This window comes from Pleurodeles waltl, chromosome 4_2 (genome assembly GCF_031143425.1).
Source record: "Pleurodeles waltl isolate 20211129_DDA chromosome 4_2, aPleWal1.hap1.20221129, whole genome shotgun sequence".
Lineage (NCBI taxonomy): Eukaryota > Metazoa > Chordata > Amphibia > Caudata > Salamandridae > Pleurodeles > Pleurodeles waltl.
Genome location: NC_090443.1, coordinates 1,027,038,694 through 1,027,062,016, shown reverse-complemented (window position 1 = coordinate 1,027,062,016; position 23,323 = coordinate 1,027,038,694). Strand labels below are relative to the sequence as shown.

The window sequence follows — 23,323 nt, the reverse complement described above, 5'->3', positions numbered from 1 at the left end:
TGTTCCTGGCGGTGAAAACCACCAGAAACAGGGTGGCGGGAAGGGGGTCGGAATCCAGCAGCGCCGCCATGGAGGATTAGCCCAGCCGGGGCTAATCCGGCGGGAAACCGTCGGACCCGGTTTTCCGACCGCGGCTTTACAGCCGCGGTCGGAATGGGCAGGGAAGCACCACCAGCCTGTTGGCGGTGCTTCCGTCATTTTAGCCCTGGCGGTCACCGACCGCCAGGGTTAGAATGACCCCCTTAATGTTCTAAAGAGGGTTGTAAACCTGTTGCTTTATAAAGGGGAACCCACTCAATGGATAAAGGTTCCATGCAGGAACATAACAAGTATTTGCTTGTCTCACCTTCCCACAGTAGTCATATTTGCCAATGGAATTGTGGCAGAAACTGTGAAAGTTGCTTCTCTCCTCGAGTGTTCTGAAACACCGAACCAAAAGCCCAAAGGCCTGGCATTTCAGGCTGTGGAGCAGGGTCAAGACTGATGTACATTTGGCTGGGTCCAAACTGGAGTAGCATGGTGTAATGCTATGTGTATTTGACCACCAACTCCATCTTGACCATTGACTCTATTTTGTGCTTAGCTTCAGGTGCCATCACAGTGGTGGCGCAGAGTTTTTCCACAACAAGCTTGTTTCCCACATAGAACGTGCTGGAACATAATCTGGGGGGTGCGGACCTGATAAGAAAGTCTCAGGCTGGGAATGTTTTCATCAGGGAAAGGTACAACTGTGTCTCTGGATTGTGCATTGGGGCCGGGCCCATTCCTCTGCGTGTTTTCGATGCCGAGCGAGTACAGCCAGTGTTTGAATTCCATAACCAAAGAGAAGTGGGAGGTACTAGAATGTTCCTCTTGAGTTAGTTTTAGGTATAAAAGATGAGGAAACTTGGCGCTGAGAGAGGAACTCGTCTGTGGAGTGGACACACTGCCCAGGAAAATCCCATTTGGGGAGGGTCTCCTGTCTTAGCTGTTTCAGGGTTCCTCTGCTTGGTGCTGGCAAGGATGATGGATTTAACCCCCATGGTGATGCAGTTTAATTAATAATTATTTAGCTTGTATATATATATATATATATATATATATATATATATATATATATATATACCTATATTCACTGCTGATGTATTGCACATTTTTGCTTGTGATTGTTTGACTGATGTGATTCATATGCACGTGTTTCACTTCATTGAGTTAACTGCTTATTTTCATATATTTGTGTGCTTTTATTTGATATCTGGGAAGTGCCTTAATACATTCATTACTCAGACTAAGAGTGCTGCATTCGTTGGCATTATTATTTCAGAGCAACACACATGGTGAGCACAAAAACAATGGAATCAACCCAGAACTGTGACTGGGGTTGTTTGCTTTGTTCAGCATTCCATCCATTATCTGTTGTTTTTGCAATTGTCGCCCTAAGTGGGAAGGGTATGCCCAGATGTGGGTCCTGTGCTTGCTATGCTTCCAGATTTAAGCCAGCCTGGCTGATGAGGGGTGATACCCCAACCCTGGTCCCAGGATACTTTTTTCCGGTCCAGAGAGGACCTGGCCTTGCTGTTCTGGCTGGACTATTCCCATGGGGAGCAGGGTCAAGAATGATTTGCATATGGCTGGGTCCAAACTGGAATGGCATGGCAAGCAAAAGAAAAACAATGTATTAAACTCAGGTCTGTGACTGGGAGTGAATGGTTGATCTGTTCAGCAGTTCATCCATCATCTGTACTAACTGTCCTCCTAAGTTGGAAGGGTATGCCCAGGCATGGGTCCCATGCTTGCTATGCCACCAGATTCAAGCTAGCCTGACTAATGAGAGGTAATACCCCAAAACCAGTCCCAGGATGCTTGTTTCTGGTCCAGGGATGACCGGGCCTGGCAGTTCCAGCTGGATTGTTCCCATGGGGAGCAGGGTCAAGACTTATTTGCATACGGCTGGGTCCTAACTGGAATGGCATGGCAAGCATAAAAACGATGCATTCAACCCAGATCTGTGACTGGGGGTGATTATTTGATTTGTTCAGCATTCTAGCTATCATCTATTCTTTTTGCAATAGTTGCCCTAAGTGGGGAGGTATGCCCAGACATGGGTCCCATGCTCACTATGCCACCAGATTCAAGCTAGCCTGGCTGTTAAGGGGTGATACCCCGAAACCGGACTCAGGATACTTGTTTCCAGTCCAGGGAGTACCTCCTCTGGCAGTTCAGGCTGGACTGTTCCCATGGGGAGCAGGGTCAAGACTGATTTGCATACAGCTGGGTCCAATCTGGAATGGCATGGCGAGCAAAAAAATGATGCATTAAACCCAAATCTGTGACTGGAAGTGAATGTTTGATTTGTTCAGCATTCCATCCATCCTCTGATCATTTTGCAATTGTTGTCCTAAGTGGAAAGGGTATGCCCAGACGTGGTTCTTGTGCTCGCCATGCCACCAGATTCAAGCTAGCCAGACTGAAGGGTGATACCCCGAAGCCGGTCACAGGATGCTTGTTTCTGGTTCAGGAATGACCCGGCCTGGCAGTTCAGGCTGGACTGTTCCCATGGGGAGCAGGGTCAAGACTGATTTTCATATGACTGAGTCGAAACTGGAACGGCATGGTGAGCAAAAAAATGGTGAATTAAACCGAGATCTGTGACTGGGGGTGAATGTTTGATTTGTTCAGCATTCCATCCTTCATCTGTTCTTTTTGCAGTTGTCGCCCTAAGTGGGAAGAGTATGCTCAGACACGGGACCCGTGGTTGCTATGCCACTGGAGTCAAGCTACAGGCTTCGGGCTGGACTGTTCCCATGGGAAGCAGGGTCAAAACTGATTTGCATATAGCTGGGTCCAAACTGGAATGACACAGTAAGCAAAAAAACAATAGATTAAACCCAGATCTATGACTAGGAGTAAATTTTTTATTTGTTCAGCATTCCATCCATTATCTGTTCTTTTTGCCATCATCAAACCTTGACAGGGGACCCGGTCCCCCAAAAGGGTGGGGGAGAAGATGGTTTAGAAGTGGTTTGTTGGAAGATAATTTCAAGTTGGCCAACTCGCAGTTTATCAGTGGGCAGTTTGAGCTGCACCAGTAACTAGTCCCCTCTGGTTGTCCTATAAGCTTGACATAGCAGTAAACACTTTGGCAATGCCTCATTTGTCACCTTAGGAAGATCTTCAAACGGCTCCCAAGCAACACAAGAAAAGCTGTCACCCACGCCCTAGTCACCGGCAACTTGGATACTTGAACCCCTTTTCAACTGATTCACAAAGCGACTCACCAGAAGACCACAAGCCATCCAGAGCTCGGCAGCCAGACTCATCCACAGCCTCCCACACAGAACTCACATCACACCACACTTCAGGGAGCTGCACTGGCTGTCAAAATGGAAACGCACTCATTTCAAACTCGACACACACACATTCAAGACACTAAGGCCCATTTTTATATTTTTTTAGCGCCGCATTTGTGTAATTTTTTTATGCAAAATCAGCAGAAACTTACAAAATACGATTGTATTTTGTAAGGTTGTGGCAATTTTGCGAAAAAAAACTATGCAAATGCGGCGCTAAAAAAGTATAAAAATGGGCCTAAGGAACTCAAGCCCCACCTGCGTAAACAGTCACATTTTGTTCCACCCACCACCCAGACACCTCTGTTCTCCAGGACTCCCTCTTGCACACATCCTTCACATGCACACAACCAGATCAGAAGGATGTGCCTTGTTGTCCATCACCCCTAAAGTATACAATTTTGCCCCACGCCACATCAGAGCTCCCACCTCTTTGCTTGAATTATGCTTGAAGCTGAAGACCTGACTTTCAATTAACCAACAGACCACAGGCAGGCCTAGGCGCACACACCTGCCCGCGGGTGATAGTGCACTTTACAAATACATATAATATATGTCACCTTACACACATTGCAATTCAGAACACTTCAGAACCAGTCGACTGCCAAGTGCCTGAATCATGGAGGAAAGTCCCTGGGAGTCCTGGGTTCCAAGCTGTTGATGCAATGGACCCTGCCCTGACCACAGCAGGAGTACGTGCTTCAAGATGTGTCTAGAAGCTGAACTATTTAAACTTGCCTTCTTCCACTGATGGCCCTGCAGGGTAGGGAGCGTAATTGAAGAGTTTAGACGTGAACCTAGGCTGACACCAGATGGGGCTGTAATCTCCCTGCCACTCATCCATCAGACTTTTCAAAACCACAAAACAAATAACCGAGAACAGATGATTTATGCGAAACGCCACAACTGGTGAACGCATAGGGCCTGATTTAGATATTGGCAACAAGTTACTCTGTGAAAGCGGTGACGGATATCCTGTCCGCAGAAATATAAATCTCGTAGGACGGATATCCCGTCTGCTGAAAGATAAATGTCGTAGGACGGATTTTCCGTCCGCTGAAATATAAATCTCGTAGGACGGATATTCTGTCCGCTGAAATATAAATCTCGTAGGACGGATATCCCGTCTGCTGAAATATAAATCTCGTAGGACGGATATCCCGTCCGCTGAAATATAAATCTCGTAGGACGTATATCCTGTCCGCTGAAATATAAATCTCGTAGGACGGATATCCCGTCCGCTGAAATATAAATGTCGTAGGACGGATTTTCCATCCGCTGAAATATAAATCTTGTAGGACGGATATCCCGTCTGCTGAAATATAAATCTCGTAGGACGGATATCCCGTCCGCTGAAATATAAATCTCGTAGGACGGATATCCCGTCCGCTGAAATATAAATCTCGTAGGAAGTATATCCCGTCTGCTGAAATATAAATCTCGTAGGACGGATATCCCGTCCGCTGAAATATAAATGTCGTAGGACGGATTTTCCGTCCGCTGAAATATATATCTTGTAGGACGGACATCCCGTCTGCTGAAATATAAATCTCGTAGGACGGATATCCCGTCCGCTAAAATATAAATCTCGTAGGACCGATATCCCGTCCGCTGAAATATAAATCTCTTAGGATATAATGGGATTTAGATATCAGCGGGCTGGACTTCTAAATCAGGCCCAGGCTCTCTTGAGAAGCACAACTAAAGGACAGAGCCCTCCCCCACAAGAGATGCTGAAAGAGTTGTCCTTATGCCCATACCAAAAGCAAAACAAAACCCCATGAAAGGGGCCATCCAGGGAATGATGTCACCATAGGTCTCACCCCCCCGACTGACGTCATCAAACAGGGAATCATTCTAGAAAGTCTGTTGTTGGGGGTTGTTTGTGAGGAGGACTGTGTTCAGGGCCTGGTTTTTTATCATCCCACGTCATTAAACTATCACCCCTCCCCCTTTTCCTCCGGTCCACCTCTCATTGGGCTCCTCGCCCCCCATTAATTTCTCTCCACATCACTTTGCTCTGCTCCCTTTCTTAACTCGTGTCTCCCTCCCTCTCTCTTCTTGTTTTCTTCCCATCCACCCCCTGCTTCATCTTAGTTCACACATGGGCTTTTTTTTGCTGTTTTACGTAGCGCCAACTCGACCGAAGGTGCTGGAGCGCTTTACATGAGCACCAGTTACAAGGATACGCTCATTTCTTGGTCGGCGCGGGGAAGATGCCGTGATTTGCCCAGGATCACAGGCTGCTGAGCCGACGCCGAGACTCGGGGCTCGTTCCCCAGCTCCAAGGTCGGCAGCTCTGGTCTTAACACCACATCCTCTCCCCCTCTCTGTGCCCTCCTCTCTTCGGTGTATCTGCCCCCCCCCCCCCCCCCCTCGCCCATCTCAATCTCTCCCTCCTCTTTCACTGCCCTCTCTTTCCAAGTCCATATGGCTTTCCTTTCTCTCACCCCTCTATCCCCATCCCACCCACCCCACAACAATCTCTTCTCTCCCTTTCTCCTTCCCCTTAGCAGCTCTCCCTGTATCACTTCCCCCCCCCCCCCCCCACACATGCCCCTCTGTCCTTCTCAGATACACCCCTTGGGTCCATTTTTCTTAGCTCCCCAGCTTGCAGGGCCCCCTCCGGCTCCGCTCTCTGTGTCTCACCACCTCTCTCTCTGATTCTCTCGTCTTCTCCCCCTCTCTTCCCCTCTCCCTCGCTCTCTCCCATTTCTCCCCGCCCTCTCCTCCCTCCCCCTCCCAGACTCCCACTGCCCCTACCTTCTCAGGCCCCTGGGGTTGCGGCTCCCAGGGCCTCCGGGAGGCTCCGGCAGGTCCAAGCCTCGGTTCTGCCTCCTTCCGCGGCAGCTGCATTCCCTAAAAAGGCAGGAGCGCGGCGGCCTGTGCCCTGCCTGCTACTGCCCGCTGCCTCTGCTCTCCTCTCTCTCTCCTTCTCTCTCTGCTCTCTCGCGTTCCTTCTTACTCTCCCTCACCGTTCTCTCTCTCTCTCCTCTCCCTCACTTCCTCTCTCACTGCCTCACTCTCTCCCTCCCTCTCTCTCTCCCTCTCTCTCTCACTCCCTCTCTTTCTCCCTCTCTCTCTCACTCCCTCTCTTTCTCCCTCTCTCTCTCACTCCCTCTCTTTCTCCCTCTCTCTCTCACTCCCTCTCTTTCTCCCTCTCTCACTCCCTCTCTCTCTCACTCCCTCTCTCTCTCCTTCTCTCTCTGCTCTCTCGCGTTCCTTCTTACTCTCCCTCACCGTTCTCTCTCTCTCTCCTCTCCCTCACTTCCTCTCTCACTGCCTCTCTCTCTCCCTCTCTCTCTCACTCCCTCTCTTTCTCCCTCTCTCTCACTCCCTCTCTCTCTCACTCCCTCTCTCTCTCCTTCTCTCTCTGCTCTCTCGCGTTCCTTCTTACTCTCCCTCACCGTTCTCTCTCTCTCTCCTCTCCCTCACTTCCTCTCTCACTGCCTCTCTCTCTCCCTCTCTCTCTCACTCCCTCTCTTTCTCCCTCTCTCTCACTCCCTCTCTTTCTCCCTCTCTCACTCCCTCTCTTTCTCCCTCTCTCTCACTCCCTCTCTTTCTCCCTCTCTCTCTCACTCCCTCTCTCTCTCCTTCTCTCTCTGCTCTCTCGCGTTCCTTCTTACTCTCCCTCACCGTTCTCTCTCTCTCTCCTCTCCCTCACTTCCTCTCTCACTGCCTCTCTCTCTCCCTCTCTCTCTCACTCCCTCTCTTTCTCCCTCTCTCTCACTCCCTCTCTTTCTCCCTCTCTCTCTCACTCCCTCTCTGTCTCCTTCTCTCTCTCCTCTCGCTCTCATTCTTCCTCCTACTCTCTCCTCTCTCACTCCGTCTGTCCTCTCTTTCTCACTCCCTCTATCTCTCCCTCTCCCTCTCTCTCACTCTATTATCTCTCTCTCCCGCTTCTTCTTACTCTCCCTCTTCCCTTCTCTCTCTCTGTCCTCTCTCACTCCCTCTCTTTCTCCTTCTCTCTCCTCTCTCATTCTTTCTCTCACTCTCTTTCTCTCTCTTCTCTCTCTCACTCCCTCTTACCCCTCTTTCTCACTCCCACTCCCTCTCTCATTCCCTCTCTCTCACTCTCTTTCGCCTCGCTCTCTCTCTCCTCTCTTTTTCGTTCTCTCACTAGCTCTCCTTCTCTCTCCTCTCTCTAACTCCCTCTCTCGCTCACTGCCTCTCTCCTCTCTCCCTCTCCTACTCTCTCTCTTTCATTCTTTCTCCCTCTCTCCTTTTCCCTCTCTGCTCTCTCAGTCCCTCTCTCCTCTCTCCCTCTCTCTGTCACTCCCTCTCGCTCTCCTTCTATCTCTCTCCTTCTCTCTTCTCCTGTCTCTCACTCCCTCTCACTCTTGCTCTCTCTCTCCCCCCTCTCTCTGTCTCTCGTTCTTTCTCTCTCTCCTCTGTCTCTCTCTCTCTCGCTCTCTCAGTCTCTCTCTTTCCCTCTCTACTTTCTTTCTCCTTCTCTCTCTCCTTTTCTCTCCTCTTTTCTCTCTCTCCTCTTTCTCCCTCTCTCTGTCTGTCTCCTCTTTCTATCTATCTCTCGCTCTCACCCCCTCCCATTTACTCATTTAAATTCAAAACAAACCGATTGTCAAAACAGGCGGGTGCACGTGTTGCCATGGTTATTGCATAAGAGAGCCGACAATGAAAAGCACAGGAAGTGTGACACATTATTTTGTGTCTGTGCAACTTACCCCCCACACTCCCACGCGCACATCTGTGCCCCCCTGCTACGAGGCGCGCGCGCTCCTCGCCTCCTCCCAGGATTAATGAATATGTATTCGGAGTCTTATAGCGCCAGACGCCGGGCTTGCAGTGTTTCGTCTGTGTGTGCAGCCTGGTCTGCTTCACATGTTGTATGTAAGTGCCATGGGAAACACAGCAGTAATGCTCCAGAAGTGAAAACGTTTCCAGTAATCAGAGTATCTGCAGTTTTGCTCCTGTGAGAAAGTAGCCTCTTTCTAGCCTTGTTACCCCCACTTTTGGCCTGTTTGTGAGTGTATGTCAGGGTGTTTTCACTGTCTCACTGGGATCCTGCTAGCCAGGGCCCAGTGCTCATAGTGAAAACCCTATGTTTCCAGTATGTTTGTTATGTGTCACTGGGACCCTGCTAGCCAGGACCCCAGTGCTCATAAGTTTGTGGCCTATATGTATGTGTTCCCTGTGTGGTGCCTAACTGTCTCACTGAGGCTCTGCTAACCAGAACCTCAGTGGTTATGCTCTCTCTTTACAAATTGTCACTAACAGGCTAGTGACCAATTTTACCAATTCATATTGGCACACTGGAACACCCTTATAATTCCCTAGTATATGGTACTGAGGTACCCAGGGTATTGGGGTTCCAGGAGATCCCTTTGGGCTGCAGCATTTCTTTGGCCACCCATAGGGAGCTCTGACAATTCTTACACAGGCCTGCCAGTGCAGCCTGAGTGAAATAACGTCCACGTTATTTCACAGCCATTTACCACTGCACTTAAGTAACTTATAAGTCACCTATATGTCTAACCTTCACCTGGTGAAGGTTGGGTGCCAAGTTACTTAGTGTGGGGGCACCCTGGCACTAGCCAAGGTGCCCCCACATCGTTCAGGGCAAATTCCCCAGACTTTGTGAGTGCGGGGACACCATTACACGCGTGAACTATACATAGGTCACTACCTATGTATAGCGTCACAATGGTAACTCCGAACATGGCCATGTAACATGTCTAAGATCATGGAATTGCCACCCCAATGCCATCCTGGCATTGGGGAGACAATTCCATGATCCCCCGAGTCTCTAGCACAGACCCGGGTACTGCCAAACTACCTTTCCCGGGGTTTCACTGCAGCTACTGCTGCTGCCAACCCCTCAGACAGGTTTCTGCCCTCCTGGGGTCCAGCCAGGCTTGGCCCAAGAAGGCAGAACAAAGGACTTCCTCAGAGAGAGGGTGTTACACCCTCTCCCTTTGGAAAAAGGTGTCAGGGCTGGGGAGGACTAGCCTCCCCCAGCCTCTGGAAATGCTTTGATGGGCACAGATGGTGCCCATCTCTGCATAAGCCAGTCTACACCGGTTCAGGGATCCCCCAGCCCTGCTCTGGCGCGAAACTGGACAAAGGAAAGGGGAGTGACCACTCCCCTGACCTGCACCTCCCAGGGGAGGTGCCCAGAGCTCCTCCAGTGTGCTCCAGACCTCTGCCATCTTGGAAACAGAGGTGCTGCTGGCACACTGGACTGCTCTGAGTGGCCAGTGCCAGCAGGTGACGTCAGAGACTCCTCCTGATAGGCTCTTACCTGTGTTGCTAGCCTATCCTCCTTCCTAGGTAGCCAAACCTCCTTTTCTGGCTATTTAGCGTCACTGCTTTGGGGAATTCTTTAGATAACGAATGCAAGAGCTCATCAGAGTTCCTCTGCATCTCTCTCTTCACCTTCTGCCAAGGAATCGACCGCTGACTGCTCAGGACTCCTGCAAAACCGCAACAAAGTAGCAAAGACAACTACTGCAACCTTGTATCGCTGATCCTGCCGCTTTCTCGACTGTTTTCCTGGTGGTGCATGCTGTGGGGGTAGTCTGCCTCCTCTCTGCACTAGAAGCTCTGAAGAAATCTCCAGTGGGTCGACGGAATCTTCCCCCTGCAACCGCAGGCAACAAAAGACTGCATCACCGGTCCTCTGGGTCCCCTCTCAGCACGACGAGCGTGGTCCCTGGAACTCAGCAACTCTGTCCGAGTGACTCCCACAGTCCAGTGACTCTTCAGTCCAAGTTTGGTGGAGGTAAGTCCTTGCCTCCCCACGCTAGACTGCATTGCTGGGTACCGCGTGATTTGTAGCTGCTCCGGCTCCTGTGCACTCTTCCAGGATTTCCTTTGTGCACAGCCTAGCCTGGGTCCCCGACACTCTAACCTGCAGTGCACAACCTCCCGAGTTGTCCTCCGGCGTCGTGGGATCTCCTTTTGTGACTTCAGGTGAGCTCCAGTTCACTCTTCTTCGTAGTGCCTGTTCTGGCACTTCTGCGGGTGCTGCCTGCTTCTGTGAGGGCTCCCTGTCTTGCTGGGCACCCCCTCTGTCTCCTCACGCAATTGGCGACATCCTGGTCCCTCCTGGGCCACAGCAGCATCCAAAAACCCTAACCGCGACCCTTGCAGCTAGCAAGGCTTGTTTGCGGTCTTTCTGCGTGGGAACACCTCTGCAAGCTTCTTCACGATGTGGGACATCCATCCTCCAAAGGGGAAGTTTCTAGCCCTCTTCGTTCTTGCAGAATCCACAGCTTCTACCATCCGGTGGCAGCTTCCTTTGTACCCTCAGCTGGCATTTCTTGGGCATCTGCCCAATCTCGACTTTGTCACGACTCTTGGACTTGGTCCCCTTGTTCCACAGGTACTCTCGTCCGGAAATCCACTTTGGTTGCATTGCTGGTGTTGGTCTTCCTTGCAGAATTCCCCTATCACGACTTCTGTGCTCTCTGGGGAATATAGGTGTACTTTACACCTACTTTTCAGGGTCTTGGGGTGGGCTATTTTTCTAACCCTCACTGTTTTCTTACAGTCCCAGCGACCCTCTACAAGCTCACATAGGTTTGGGGTCCATTCGTGGTTCGCATTCCACTTTTGGAGTATATGGTTTGTGTTGCCCCTATACCTATGTGCTCCTATTGCAATCTACTGTAACTTTACATTGCTTGCATTACTTCCCTTTGCTATTACTGCATATTTTTGGTATTGTGTACATATATCTTGTGTATATTTGGCATCCTCATACTGAGGGTACTCACTGAGATACTTTTGGCATATTGTCATAAAAATAAAGTACCTTTATTATTAGTATATCTGTGTATTGTGTTTTCTTATGATATTGTGCATATGACACTAGTGGTATAGTAGGAGCTTCACTCGTCTTCTAGTTCAGCCTAAGCTGCTCTGCTACAGCTACCTTCTATCAGCCTAAGCTGCTAGAAACACCTCTTCTACACTAATAAGGGATAACTGGACCTGGTACAGAGTGTAAGTACCCCTTGGTACCCACTACAAACCAGGCCAGCCTCCTACAGCTCCTAAAAAATATTAAAAACATTTCTGAAAATTAGCAGATTCAGTTGATTTCCGGAAATGTCCCAAGTGCCTTCCGGTAACAGGAAGGTGGTACCATTGAAGACCAGGTTTCTGCTGGGTATGCTCTAAAATCTCCAGACACGGTTAAAATGCTGCATAAACTTCCATATCAGAATATTAAGTGCAAAAATGTTGTGCTGCATGCTGGGACGGGGGAGGCCCCTGCATGGTATACAGGTGAGTTCACTTGCCTGGACCGCCTGACTGCGCGTATCTGGTATCCTGCTTTTTTATGGTCGAGCACAAAGCGCTCCGTCCATTCTGTAATCTCTCTTTGGGCTTCAAACCACGCCCATGCCACGTCAGTCACTTACATTGGTTCGTGGGCGTGCCTTTTAAAATCCGCTTGCTTTCATTTGTGAAAGGCATGCATACGCCATGCCTTTTCCGGTGTTTAGCACCGGTAAAGTACCAAAAACATACGAGGCTCAATGTTTTCAGCCTGGGGTCCGGACTACTTTATCTGTTTATTTTCCACGCAGCGCGATCGAGGTGCATTTCACATAGCGCGATCGCACTGCGTTTTCTTTTGCTTTACAACACTAATAGCTCTAACTCAAACAAGTGTGAGACCTGTTGCATTGAAAATGCTTGTTGATTTTTGTCCCTGGTGTCTTTGCAGAGGCCTAGGCCTGTTCCAGCCTATGAGCAGGCCCTGGGCTTGTCAGGTGACCTGGATGGGCGGTCCTAGCGTGTCCTCGTCTCCGACTACAGCGGTGGTGGCAGCATACGCGTTTCAGAATCAATATTGTGCTAATTCCTTTTTATACGAGTCAATGGAGTACTGATCTCCCGCCCCACTCGTGTAAAGTTCCACTTCCATGTGCTTAACTAGACCTTAGCGCTAAGACCCTGAGAGCATGTTAAACGTGGTGATATGTGTAGCCTGCATGTACATGCATAATGCAAGTGAGTGAGCTAGAGTAATGGAGGCCAACGGGATCCATTTTGGATACTGCTGCGCTGAGACTTTGCACAAGATGGAGGTGAAGTTGTGTTTTTCCAGCTCGTGGAAGTGTGTTCCTCACCTTCCTGTAGCTGCAAGTAAGAGACATAGACAATGAAGTGAGCTTAGAGTAGACAGGACTCCTTTAAAGTCTTTTGGTAATCATGCAGGTGGTGGTTAGTCTTACCGTGTGCAGCCATTTGTGGCAGGTAGGGGTGAGAAGTGGGACTGAAGAGTGTTGTGAAAGGTGAAGAATCCTTTAGGTGAGGTTTCCCCTTTGACTTCCCCTGTTTACTTCTTCAGTCGGGCTGATGACTCCCAGGTGCAGAAACCTCACACTTCTTTGTACCTGCACTATGGGTGCTCCTGGTCCAGCTGTAAGAGGCATCATTATGAACAGCGATCCGGCAGGACCCAAGCGTACGAAGCCCCCAGACCTGCTCAATGGTTTCAGGCAGAAATGGCGACTCTACGACAACACATGACCAGGTGTCTGGCCCATGTGGGGCTACATCTGCTGAATATTCTGCCCTGTGCGGGGCTGCAACTGGCAAAGCTGTGTCTCACCGGTGCGGGGCTGCATCTGGCCAGTGATCTTCCCATGCTGGGTTGCAACTACCAAAGTTGTTAGCGGTCTGTGTGAGGCTGCTACTGCAGAATTCATGATCAGCCTTTGTGGAGCTGTCGCCCCTGAGTGTCACAAGACCCTGGCCTGTCAGGGGCTTTATTGGAGGACCATCTGGGGCCGGTGTGGACCCATTGCCAAGATCCAGTGGCCCCAGGCACTCATCATCTGTCCAGTTGGGACCAAACCAAATCCAGACAGCTTTCTCCTCCCTTCCATGCACCTGAGGAGCTGGTGCATGTGTGGAGCCAAATGTGGTCCAATGCCTGAGATGTGAGAGGCATGGGGACAGCCTGTCGGTGCGCCCCCATGCAATGGATTACATGGATGTACTCTAGGTGCTGGGTGGGTCGAGCAAACCCTGAACCATCTGAGAATCATCTGTGAGTGGATAAGAACTAAAAGACTGAGTCCGCAAGCTGGTTCCAAACAGAGTATTTTGACAAGATACGTGTTATTTTGGAATACAATTGAATTGCAGGTATTGAGAAGACTGACCTCCTTGAACACCCCAATAACAGTGGCAGCATTAACCCTGGAAATGGGTATTAAACGTGCTTTTGCCCAAGGCCTGGCGGGAGTTGTTCGATTGGTGGCCTGTCTTGAGAGGAGTCAAGGGGACACACTAAGGCGCTACATGAGAAAGGAAATCCAGGTAGATAATCAGGATAAGACTTCAGTCTACATGATCTTCATGTATGCTACAACCCAATTGGGCGTGGAGCCAGTGTGTGCTCCCTGTTCTCCTATTAAAGGTGATTTTAAAACAAGCCTCCCAGGGCTTTAGCTTTTGCTTGGACAGTGAGGCTTGTGCTAATGAAAGAGGACACCAAAAGATAAAAGATAAATAAATTCTGAATGGAGCACAACCTTATATAAAAATGCAACATGCCCCGCGGGGTCAGACGATTCTGTATCTTCTTGCGGTTGGATATGCCACCCTTACGTTCCGTAACATCTAAATGGTATGGGACCTCTGAAGTATCCAATTTCTTTTGGAATGGGATCCAAGATCAGAATCATGTGCTATTTGTCTGCTCTTACTGTATCTCAGTAAATAGTTGAGGCCTACCTTTTTGAAATTGTCTGTAGAGTCCTCCTCAGAAGCTCTTCAGTTATTAATCAACCCCCATAATGAATTGTTCTTTATCAAATGTTTAACTTTTTTAAATGCTTCTGAAATTTATATTAATTTTGTGAAGAATTTTGGGCGAGCAATTTGAATTGAAGTATGCCCTAATGAATTTGATGATTTTTGAGGTTTTATAGAAATAGTAAATGTTGTATTTATTTGTATGAATCTCTTTTTTATGTGGACTTCCTCGGAATTCCGAAACATAAGTAAAATAATACTTGAAACTTGACAAGATACTTACCACACTGTGGCAGCCTTGACTGAGCACACAGAGGTGGGGCTTGCATACGTTGGATCATCTCTCATTTGTAAATTTACAGTGACACATTGGTGTGTATTTAACATTCTGTAAGCTGAGGTGTTCCTGGAGTGCAGTGTTAAATGATGTAAGCAGAGTAGATGAGCAAACTTCAGCTGGAAGAGAATTCCAGTGTAGAGACCCCCAGTAACTGGAAGGAACAGGCCCATGATACAGACTATGGAGGTTTTGTGAGAGTGAGTGGTGAAAACATCTGATTGAGGTGGACTCAGGTTATGAAGTTGGGTACCTGGGTGAGGGTGGTTTCTGTGGAGTGCAACTCTGAATCCAGGCTGAAATGAGTTTACCTGGTTACGTGTGGTGAGGAAGAAGGTAATACAGTTAAAAACGAAGGGCCCAATTTAGATCTCGGCAGATGGAATACTCCCTCACAAATGCGACGGATATCCTGTGTGCCATATTATGATCTCTGTAGGAAATAATGCGATTGTAATACAATAGACGATATATCTGTCATGTTTGTAACGGAGTATTCCTCTCAGCCAAGATCAACATCAGGCCCTAAGGGCCTCATTCCGACCCTGGCGGTCTATGACCGCCAGGGTGGAGGCCGGCTGAAGCACCGCCAACAGGCTGGCGGTGCTTCAGTTAGTATTCCGACGGTGGCTTTGAAGCCGCGGTCGCCCAGCCGGGTCTGGCGGTTTTCCGCCGGATTTCCCCCGGCCGGGGGATTCCTCCATGGTGGCGCTGCCGCCATGGGGATTCCGACCCCCTTCCCGCCAGCCTGTTTCAGGCGGTTTTCAGCCACCCCTCTACACTAATAAGGGATACCTGGACCTGGTGCAAGGTGTAAGTACCCCTTGAAACTCACTACAAGCCAGGCCAGCCTCCTACATTGGTGGCAGCGGTGGGATGTCTAGCAGCTTAGGCTGATAGAAAATGGTAGCTTAGCAGAGCAGCTTAGGCTGAACTAGGAGATGTGTGAAGCTCCTACTATACCACTGGTGTCATATGCACAATATCATAAGAAAACACAATACACAGATATACTAAAAATAAAGGTACTTTATTTTTATGACAATATGCCAAAGTATCTCAGTGTGTACCCTCAGTATGAGGATAGCAAATATACACAAGATATATGTACACAATACCAAAATATGCAGTAATAGCAATAGAAAACAGTGCAAACAATGTATAGTCACAATAGAATGCAATGGGAGCACATAGGGATAGGGGCAACACAAACCATATACTCTAGAAGTGGAATGCGAGCCACGAGTGGACCCCAAACCTATGTGAGCTCGTAGAGGGTCGCTGGAACTGTAAGAAAACAGTGAGGGTTAGAAAAATAGCCCACCCCAAGACCCTGAAAAGTGGGTGCAAAGTGCACCTAAGTTCCCCAGAGAGCACAGAAGTCGTGATAGGGGAATTCTGCAAGAAAGACCAACACCAGCAATGCAACAACGATGGATTTCTGGACGAGAGTACCTGCGGAACAAGGGGACCAAGTCCAAAAGTCATGATCAAGTCGGGAGTGCGCAGATGCCCAGGAAATACCAGCTGTGGGTGCAAAGAAGCTGCCACCAGATGGTAGAAGCTGTGGATTCTGCAAGAATGAAGAGGGCTAGAAACTTCCCCTTTGGAGGATGGATGTCCCACATCGTGACGAAGCTTGCAGAGGTGTTTTCGTGCAGAAAGACCGCAAACAAGCTTTGCTAGCTGCAAGGGTCGTGGTTAGGGTTTTTGGATGCTGCTGTGGCCCAGGAGGGACCAGGATGTCGCCAATTGTGTGAGGAGACAGAGGGGGCGTCCAGCAAGATAAAGAGCCCACTCAGAAGCAAGCAGCACCCGCAGAAGTGCCGGAACAGGCACTACGAAGTGGAGTGAACCGGAGCTCACCCGAAGTCACAAAGGAAGGTCCCACGACGCCGGAGGACAACTCAGGAGGTCGTGCACTGCAGGTTAGAGTGCCGAGGGACCCAGGCTTGGCTGTGCACAAAGGAAATCCTGGAAGAGTGCACAGGAGCCGGAGCAGCTGCAAATCACGCGGTACCCAGCAATGCAGTCTAGTGTGGGGAGGCAAGGACTTACCTCCACCAAACTTGGACTGAAGAGTCACTGGACTGTGGGAGTCACTTGGATAGAGTTGCTGAGTTCAAGGGACCTCGCTCGTCGCCCTGAGAAGAGACCCAGAGGACCAGTGATGCAGTTCTTTGGTGCCTGCGGTTGCAGGGGGAAGATTCCATCGACCCACGGAAGATTTCTTCGGAGCTTCTAGTGCAGAGAGGAGGCAGACTACCCCCACAGCATGCACCACCAGGAAAACAGTCGAGAAGGCGGCAGGATCAGCGTTACAAGGTCGCAGTAGTCGTCTTTGCTACTTTGTTGCAGTTTTGCAGGCTTCCAGCGCGGTCAGCAGTCGATTCCTTGGCAGAAGGTGAAGAGAGAGATGCAGAGGAACTCTGATGAGCTCTTGCATTCGTTATCTAAAGAATTCCCCAAAGCAGAGATCCTAAATAGCCAGAAAAGGAGGTTTGGCTACTTAGGAGAGAGGATAGGCTAGCAGCACCTGGAGGAGCCTATCAGAAGGAGTCTCTGACGTCACCTGCTGGCCCTGGCCACTCAGAGCAGTCCAGTGTGCCAGCAGCACCTCTATTCCAAGATGGCAGAGGTCTGGAGCACGCTGGAGGAGCTCTGGGCACCTCCCAGGGGAGGTGCAGGTCAGGGGAGTGGTCACTCCCCTTTCCTTTGTCCAGTTTCGTGCCAGAGCAGGGCTGGGGGATCCCTGAACCGGTGTAGACTGGCTTATGCAGAGATGGGCACCATTTGTGCCCATCAAAGCATTTCCAGAGGCTGGGGGAGGCTACTCCTCCCCAGCCCTGACACCTTTTTCCAAAGGGAGAGGGTGTAACACCCTCTCTCTGAGGAAGTCCTTTGTTCTGCCTTCCTGGGCCAAGCCTGGATGGACCCCAGGAGGGCAGAAACCTGTCTGAGGGGTTGGCAGCAGCAGCAGCTGCAGTGAAACCCCGGGAAAGGCAGTTTGGCAGTACCCGGGTCTGTGCTAGAGACCCGGGGGATCATGGGATTGTCTCCCCAATACCAGGATGGCATTGGGGGGGCAATTCCATGATCTTAGACATGTTACATGGCCATGTTCAGAGTTACCATTGTGAAGCTATACATAGGTAGTGACCTATGTATAGTGCACGCGTGTAATGGTGTCCCCGCACTCACAAAGTCCGGGGAATTTGCTCTGAACAATGTGGGGGCACCTTGGCTAGTGCCAGGGTGCCCACACACTAAGTAACTTAGCACCCAACCTTTACCAGGTAAAGGTTAGACATATAGGTGACTTATAAGTTACTTAAGTGCAGTGGTAAATGGCTGTGAAATAACGTGGACGTTATTTCACTCAGGCTGCAGTGGCAGGCCTGTGTAAGAATTGTCAGAGCTCCCTATGGGTGGCAAAAGAAATGCTGCAGCCCATAAGGATCTCCTGGAACCCCAATACCCTGGGTACCTCAGTACCATATACTAGGGAATTATAAGGGTGTTCCAGTATGCCAATGTAAATTGGTAAAATTGGTCACTAGCCTGTTAGTGACAATTTGGAAAGAAATGAGAGAGCATAACCACTGAGGTTCTGATTAGCAGAGCCTCAGTGAGACAGTTAGTCATAACACAGGTAACACATACAGGGCACACTTATGAGCACTGGGGCCCTGGCTGGCAGGGTCCCCAGTGACACATACAACTAAAACAACATATATACAGTGAAATATGGGGGTAACATGCCAGACAAGATGGTACTTTCCTACACCGTACAACCATGCTAATCTAACATGTAAGTCAAGTTCTAGGTTTGCTCATTGCAAAACAAGATTTGTAATCTATTCTTTGGCATGGTGGGGCAAACCATGTGTGCCCTCATAACTAGCATGGGGCTACTGTGCATGGTTGGGTTGTTCACATAGAGTGTGCTTGCTGACGCCATGTGAAGGCAAAGCACGCCCACTGTAGCTGTGTGAAGAGAAAGCACGCTCGCAGTTCCCGTTTGATGCACGCTCGCGATAGCCGTCTGAAGACAAAGCACACTCACTGTAGCTAGGTAAAGACAAAGCACGCTCACTGTAGCTGTGTGAAGAGAAAGTACGCTCGCTGTAGCTGTGTGAAGAGAAAGTACGCTCACTGTGTGAAGATAAAGCCCGCTCACTGTAGCTGTGTGAAGAGAAAGCACGCTCGCTGTAGCTGTGTGAACAGAAAGTACGCTCACTGTAGCTGTGCGAAGAGAAAGTACGCTCGCTGTAGCTGTGTGAAGAGAAAGTACGCTAATTGTAGCTGTGTGAAGAGAAAGTACGCTCGCTGTAGCTGTGTGAAGAGAAAGTACGCTCGCTGTAGCTGTGCGAAGAGAAAGTACGCTCGCTGTAGCTGTGTGAAGAGAAAGTACGCTCGCTGTAGCTGTGCGAAGAGAAAGTACGCTCGCTGTAGCTGTGTAAAGATAAAGCCCGCTCACTGTAGCTGTATGAAGAGAAAGTACGCTCGCTGTAGCTGTGTGAAGAGAAAGTACGCTCGCTGTAGCTGTGTGAAGAGAAAGTACGCTCGCTGTAGCTGTGCGAAGAGAAAGTACGCTCGCTGTAGCTGTGTAAAGATAAAGCCCGCTCACTGTAGCTGTGTGAAGAGAAAGTACGCTCGCTGTAGCTGTGTGTACAGAAAGTACGCTCACTGTAGCTGTGTGAAGATAAAGTACGCTCACTGTAGCTGTGTGAAGAGAAAGCACGCTCGCTGTTCCCGTTTGATGCACGCTCGTGATAGCCGTCTGAAGACAAAGCACACTCACTGTAGCTAGGTAAAGAAAAAGCACGCTCACTGTAGCTGTGTGAAGACAAAGTATGCTTACTGTAGCTGTGTGAAGAGAAAGTATGCTCGCTGTAGCTGTGCGAAGAGAAAGTACGCTCGCTGTAGCTGTGCGAAGAGAAAGTACGCTCGCTGTAGCTGTGTAAAGAGAAAGCCCGCTCACTGTAGCTGTGTGAAGAGAAAGTACGCTCGCTGTAGCTGTGTGTACAGAAAGTACGCTCACTGTAGCTGTGTGAAGAGAAAGTACGCTCGCTGTAGCTGTGTGAAGAGAAAGTACGCTCGCTGTAGCTGTGTGAAGAGAAAGCACGCTGGCAGTAACCGTCTGACGACTATACACGCTTACTGTACACATGTGAAGACAAGTAATTGTGTGAAGAAAAAGCAAGCTCGCTGTTACCATGTGAAGACAAAGCACCCTTGCTGTAACCGTGTGAAGACAAAGCACGCTCGCTGGTCCCGTGTGATGATAAAGCACGCTCACGATAGTCGTCTGAAGACAAAACACTCTCAATGTAGCTGTCTGAAGACAAAGCACACTTGCTGTACTTAAGTGAAGACAAAGCACCCTCGCTGGAGTTGTGTGAAGAAAAAGCACAATCACTGTAACCGTCTCAGTGCTTAATTTGTAAATAAAGAGGTGCCGGTGCTCAAAGCCCTCCTCAAACACGCGGCTGCTACAGTTAAATGTGTGAACACAGAATAGTCAGGAAGCGTAATCCTGAAGCCATCTTGGTCCTCTTGAATCCATATAAAGCCACTCCCTGCCCCTTCGGCTCACTCTTGCAGCTTTCTACTTTCTCTCTTTGTGACGCTTTTTCGTTTTTCTCTTCCTCCATCTTTCCCATATGTGTGTTTTCCTCGCAGCAAATGCTTGTGGCAGAAGAATAAGTCCCGGCCCTCAAAAATAAGTGCCGGTGGGAGGCATGTACTTCTCTCCTCCCTTCCTCTTCCCTTACCATTCTTCTCGTCAGTCTTCTCGCCTTTCCTCCTCTTCTATCATACACACCTCAGGATTGAGTGATCCCTTCCTAGCGCCTAGAAGACTTTCTCAGCAGCATTTTGCACTTTACCAATGTATGAATAAATGAAACTGTGTATTCTGGTGCTGGCTGATCGGACCCCCCCCTTTGTTTCTTCTCTAGTAATTATGTTAAACATCGTCTGTCCTCATTTTCTTTGGACTCACTTGCGGCCGTGTGCCCTGTGTCTTACCTCAAACAGAAAAACAGCGGCTCTCACAGGAAACACATGTGAATAAATCTTACATTAATGTATACATACGCACAGCGGCAAAATGAAAAACAAGCAAGCACAGTAAGACTGTTCAAGGATGGCAATATCAAGAAAAAGAGCCAAGCAATCGTTGTGTTAAAGAAATCACTGTATTCTCATGAGTGCATAAACCGTAATGTGCTGGGCGTCCCACCTGAATAAAAAGCGAAACACCGCAACCAGACAGACATTACGGATAAAAGGGCCCGACTTGCTGGATGTTTGTGTGTGCTTGACATGTACAAACAACAGTGGCCTAATGAAACTTAAGGCCCCCCGGAAAGGTTCCTGGAGAGGGTCCTCACCCTTCTGGACCCAGTCAGGGGCCCGCCGCCCATGCACAGTGTACGCTAGCACCCAAAACGCCCCCACCTGACACCCCACCCCTCCACCACCCACCCACCCCTGGGGAAAGCAGAGGCAGCAGGGTAAGGGCGTAGGAGACAATACATTTCTGGGGGGGACGGCGACAGCCTTGGGGACTTCTCAGTTGACCCTATCCAAATCGCCCATTGTTTTTGCAAAATGCAGGCTCCGATAAATGTACACAATCATATAGTTTGGACGTGAAATAGGGAGAAAAGAAGGCATGCTGTCAGTTTGAAAGTATGTTTTATTGTTATTTACATTCACAAAGTATTTAGACCAAATGTGAAAAAAACATGTTGATTAACCTTGCATCTTCATACACCAAGCAAATAAAGGTAGGAGGGAGAAAAGGAAGAGCATACCCTTTGTGCCCGCACCGGTCATGCCTCTCACCTCATGCAAATTAAAACCACACTAGAGATATCAAAAGGGATCAGGTACAATAATTGTAAACTCTGCTCTGAAACCGTAGTTCTGATAACACTTCTGCTCCTCTGTGCGATCCTGGGCAGCTCAGCTCCACATCAGTCAAAACTGTGAGCATTTACTCTGAAGAAGCTCTTGGTGTTACAGGCCATTTAATACATGGGATTCTGTGATCCCTGTATAAACAGCAGTCATTAATTTCTATATGATCAGCTACTTCTGATGCATCGAGTCACCGATTATAAAGAAAAGACGTCAAAACTGTGAGCATTTACTCTGAAGAAGCTCTTGGTGTTACAGGCCATTTAATACATGGGATTCTGTGATCCCTGTATAAACAGCAGTCATTAATTTCTATATGATCAGCTACTTCTGATGCATCGAGTCACCGATTATAAAGAAAAGACGTCAAAACTGTGAGCATTTACTCTGAAGAAGCTCTTGGTGTTACAGGCCATTTAATACATGGGATTCTGTGATCCCTGTATAAACAGCAGTCATTAATTTCTATATGATCAGCTACTTCTGATGCATCGAGTCACCGATTATAAAGAAAAGACGTCAAAACTGTGAGCATTTACTCTGAAGAAGCTCTTGGTGTTACAGGCCATTTAATACATGGGATTCTGTGATCCCTGTATAAACAGCAGTCATTAATTTCTATATGATCAGCTACTTCTGATGCATCGAGTCACCGATTATAAAGAAAAGACGTGAAGGTTATTACAGTCCAGTTTTGACTTGCCTTCTGCCAGAGCCAGCAGCCAAGGTGAAAGGCAGGTCAGGACATGGAACATAATTAAAGCAGCTATTTAAAGCAGCAAATGGAATGTTGCTTTTGTTTCTTCTGCTCTATGTTAATAGCCTAAAATTACAGAAGCAACACACTAAGGCAGTGATTCCCAACCTTTGGACTCCTGAGGACCTCCACTGAATCACTACTGGAAGCCGGAGACCCCCAAGCAATTGGTATAATGTAAATTTCAAACATTAAAACAGTAATTTGCAAAAAATACACATGCAAGTTTACACCAAACAAATACTCGAATTACTAAAGATCGAATTATTTTATATTGAAAAAATATCCAAGAATCGAAACATTTTAATAGGAAGGTTGGCGCTGCATCTCAGGTGAATAACTTTTCCATGTTTGGCCTTATTTAGGAAAGCTGAATCCTCAGGTCAGATTGTACATTTCCCAAGCGATTTCTGTTTTTATTTTTTAGGTACGTATGATATGAAAAGGCTTTTTCACACAAATATGTGGTGGGGAAAGGAAGTAAACCATAAGGGCCTCTTATCTCTCCATAGCCTCTCTGTCACGTGTAATTCATTTGTTTATTAGCACATCGCATACCAGTGTAAGGTGTTGGGGCACATATAATACTATCTTTACATGATACACATTCTTTGCAGCAGGCAAATTAACCATCTGCGCTACCTTAGATGAGTAAAAACTGCCACTAGACAAAACCCCTACCTCTTTCCCACAGGTACATTGATCACCATAGTTATCTTGATGATTTTATTTTTGCCCGGAAGCCTCTGGTGACTGTTAAGAAACGGGGAAGGAGAGGCTTGGGGATGAAAAATTAAAAAAAGAACACTTAGGCCCTCACTACGACTTTGGCGGTCTTGTAAAAAGATCGCCGAAGCCGCGGGCGCCAACATACCGCCAGTGCTGGCAGAATGCTTGACCCCCTATTATGACTTTTCTGCTGGGCCAGCAGACGGAAACAGCGTTTCCATCTGCTGGCCCAGCGGAAAAGTCACATCAACATTGAAGCCGGCTCGTAATCGAGCCGGCGGCAATGCTGATGTGCAGCGGGTGCAGTGGAATGTGCGATGGGGCTGCATCTGGGGGCCCCTGCACTGCTCATGCCAAGTGCATGGGCAGTGCAGGGGCCCTCAGGGGCACCCCGGGTCCCCCTTACCGCCAGCCGGTGTTTACAGCTTGCAGCGCTGCCCTGGGGATTATGACCGCCTGGCGGAAGCCTGGTGGTATACTGACGGGACAGGCGGTATGACC

General features: G+C 48.8%; 1 protein-coding gene across 1 annotated transcript in view; it reads right to left on the bottom strand.

Annotated features, from left to right (window-relative positions):
* The window catches only part of PITPNM1 (phosphatidylinositol transfer protein membrane associated 1), a 317,763-nt gene extending 311,491 nt beyond the window's left edge, over positions 1–6,272 (bottom strand). Inside the window, exon 1 of the mRNA XM_069232915.1 lies at positions 6,093–6,272. The gene's annotated coding sequence lies outside the window, so the exon portion shown is untranslated. The remainder of the gene's footprint in view (positions 1–6,092) is intronic.
* Between the last annotated feature and the right edge of the window lie 17,051 nt (positions 6,273–23,323).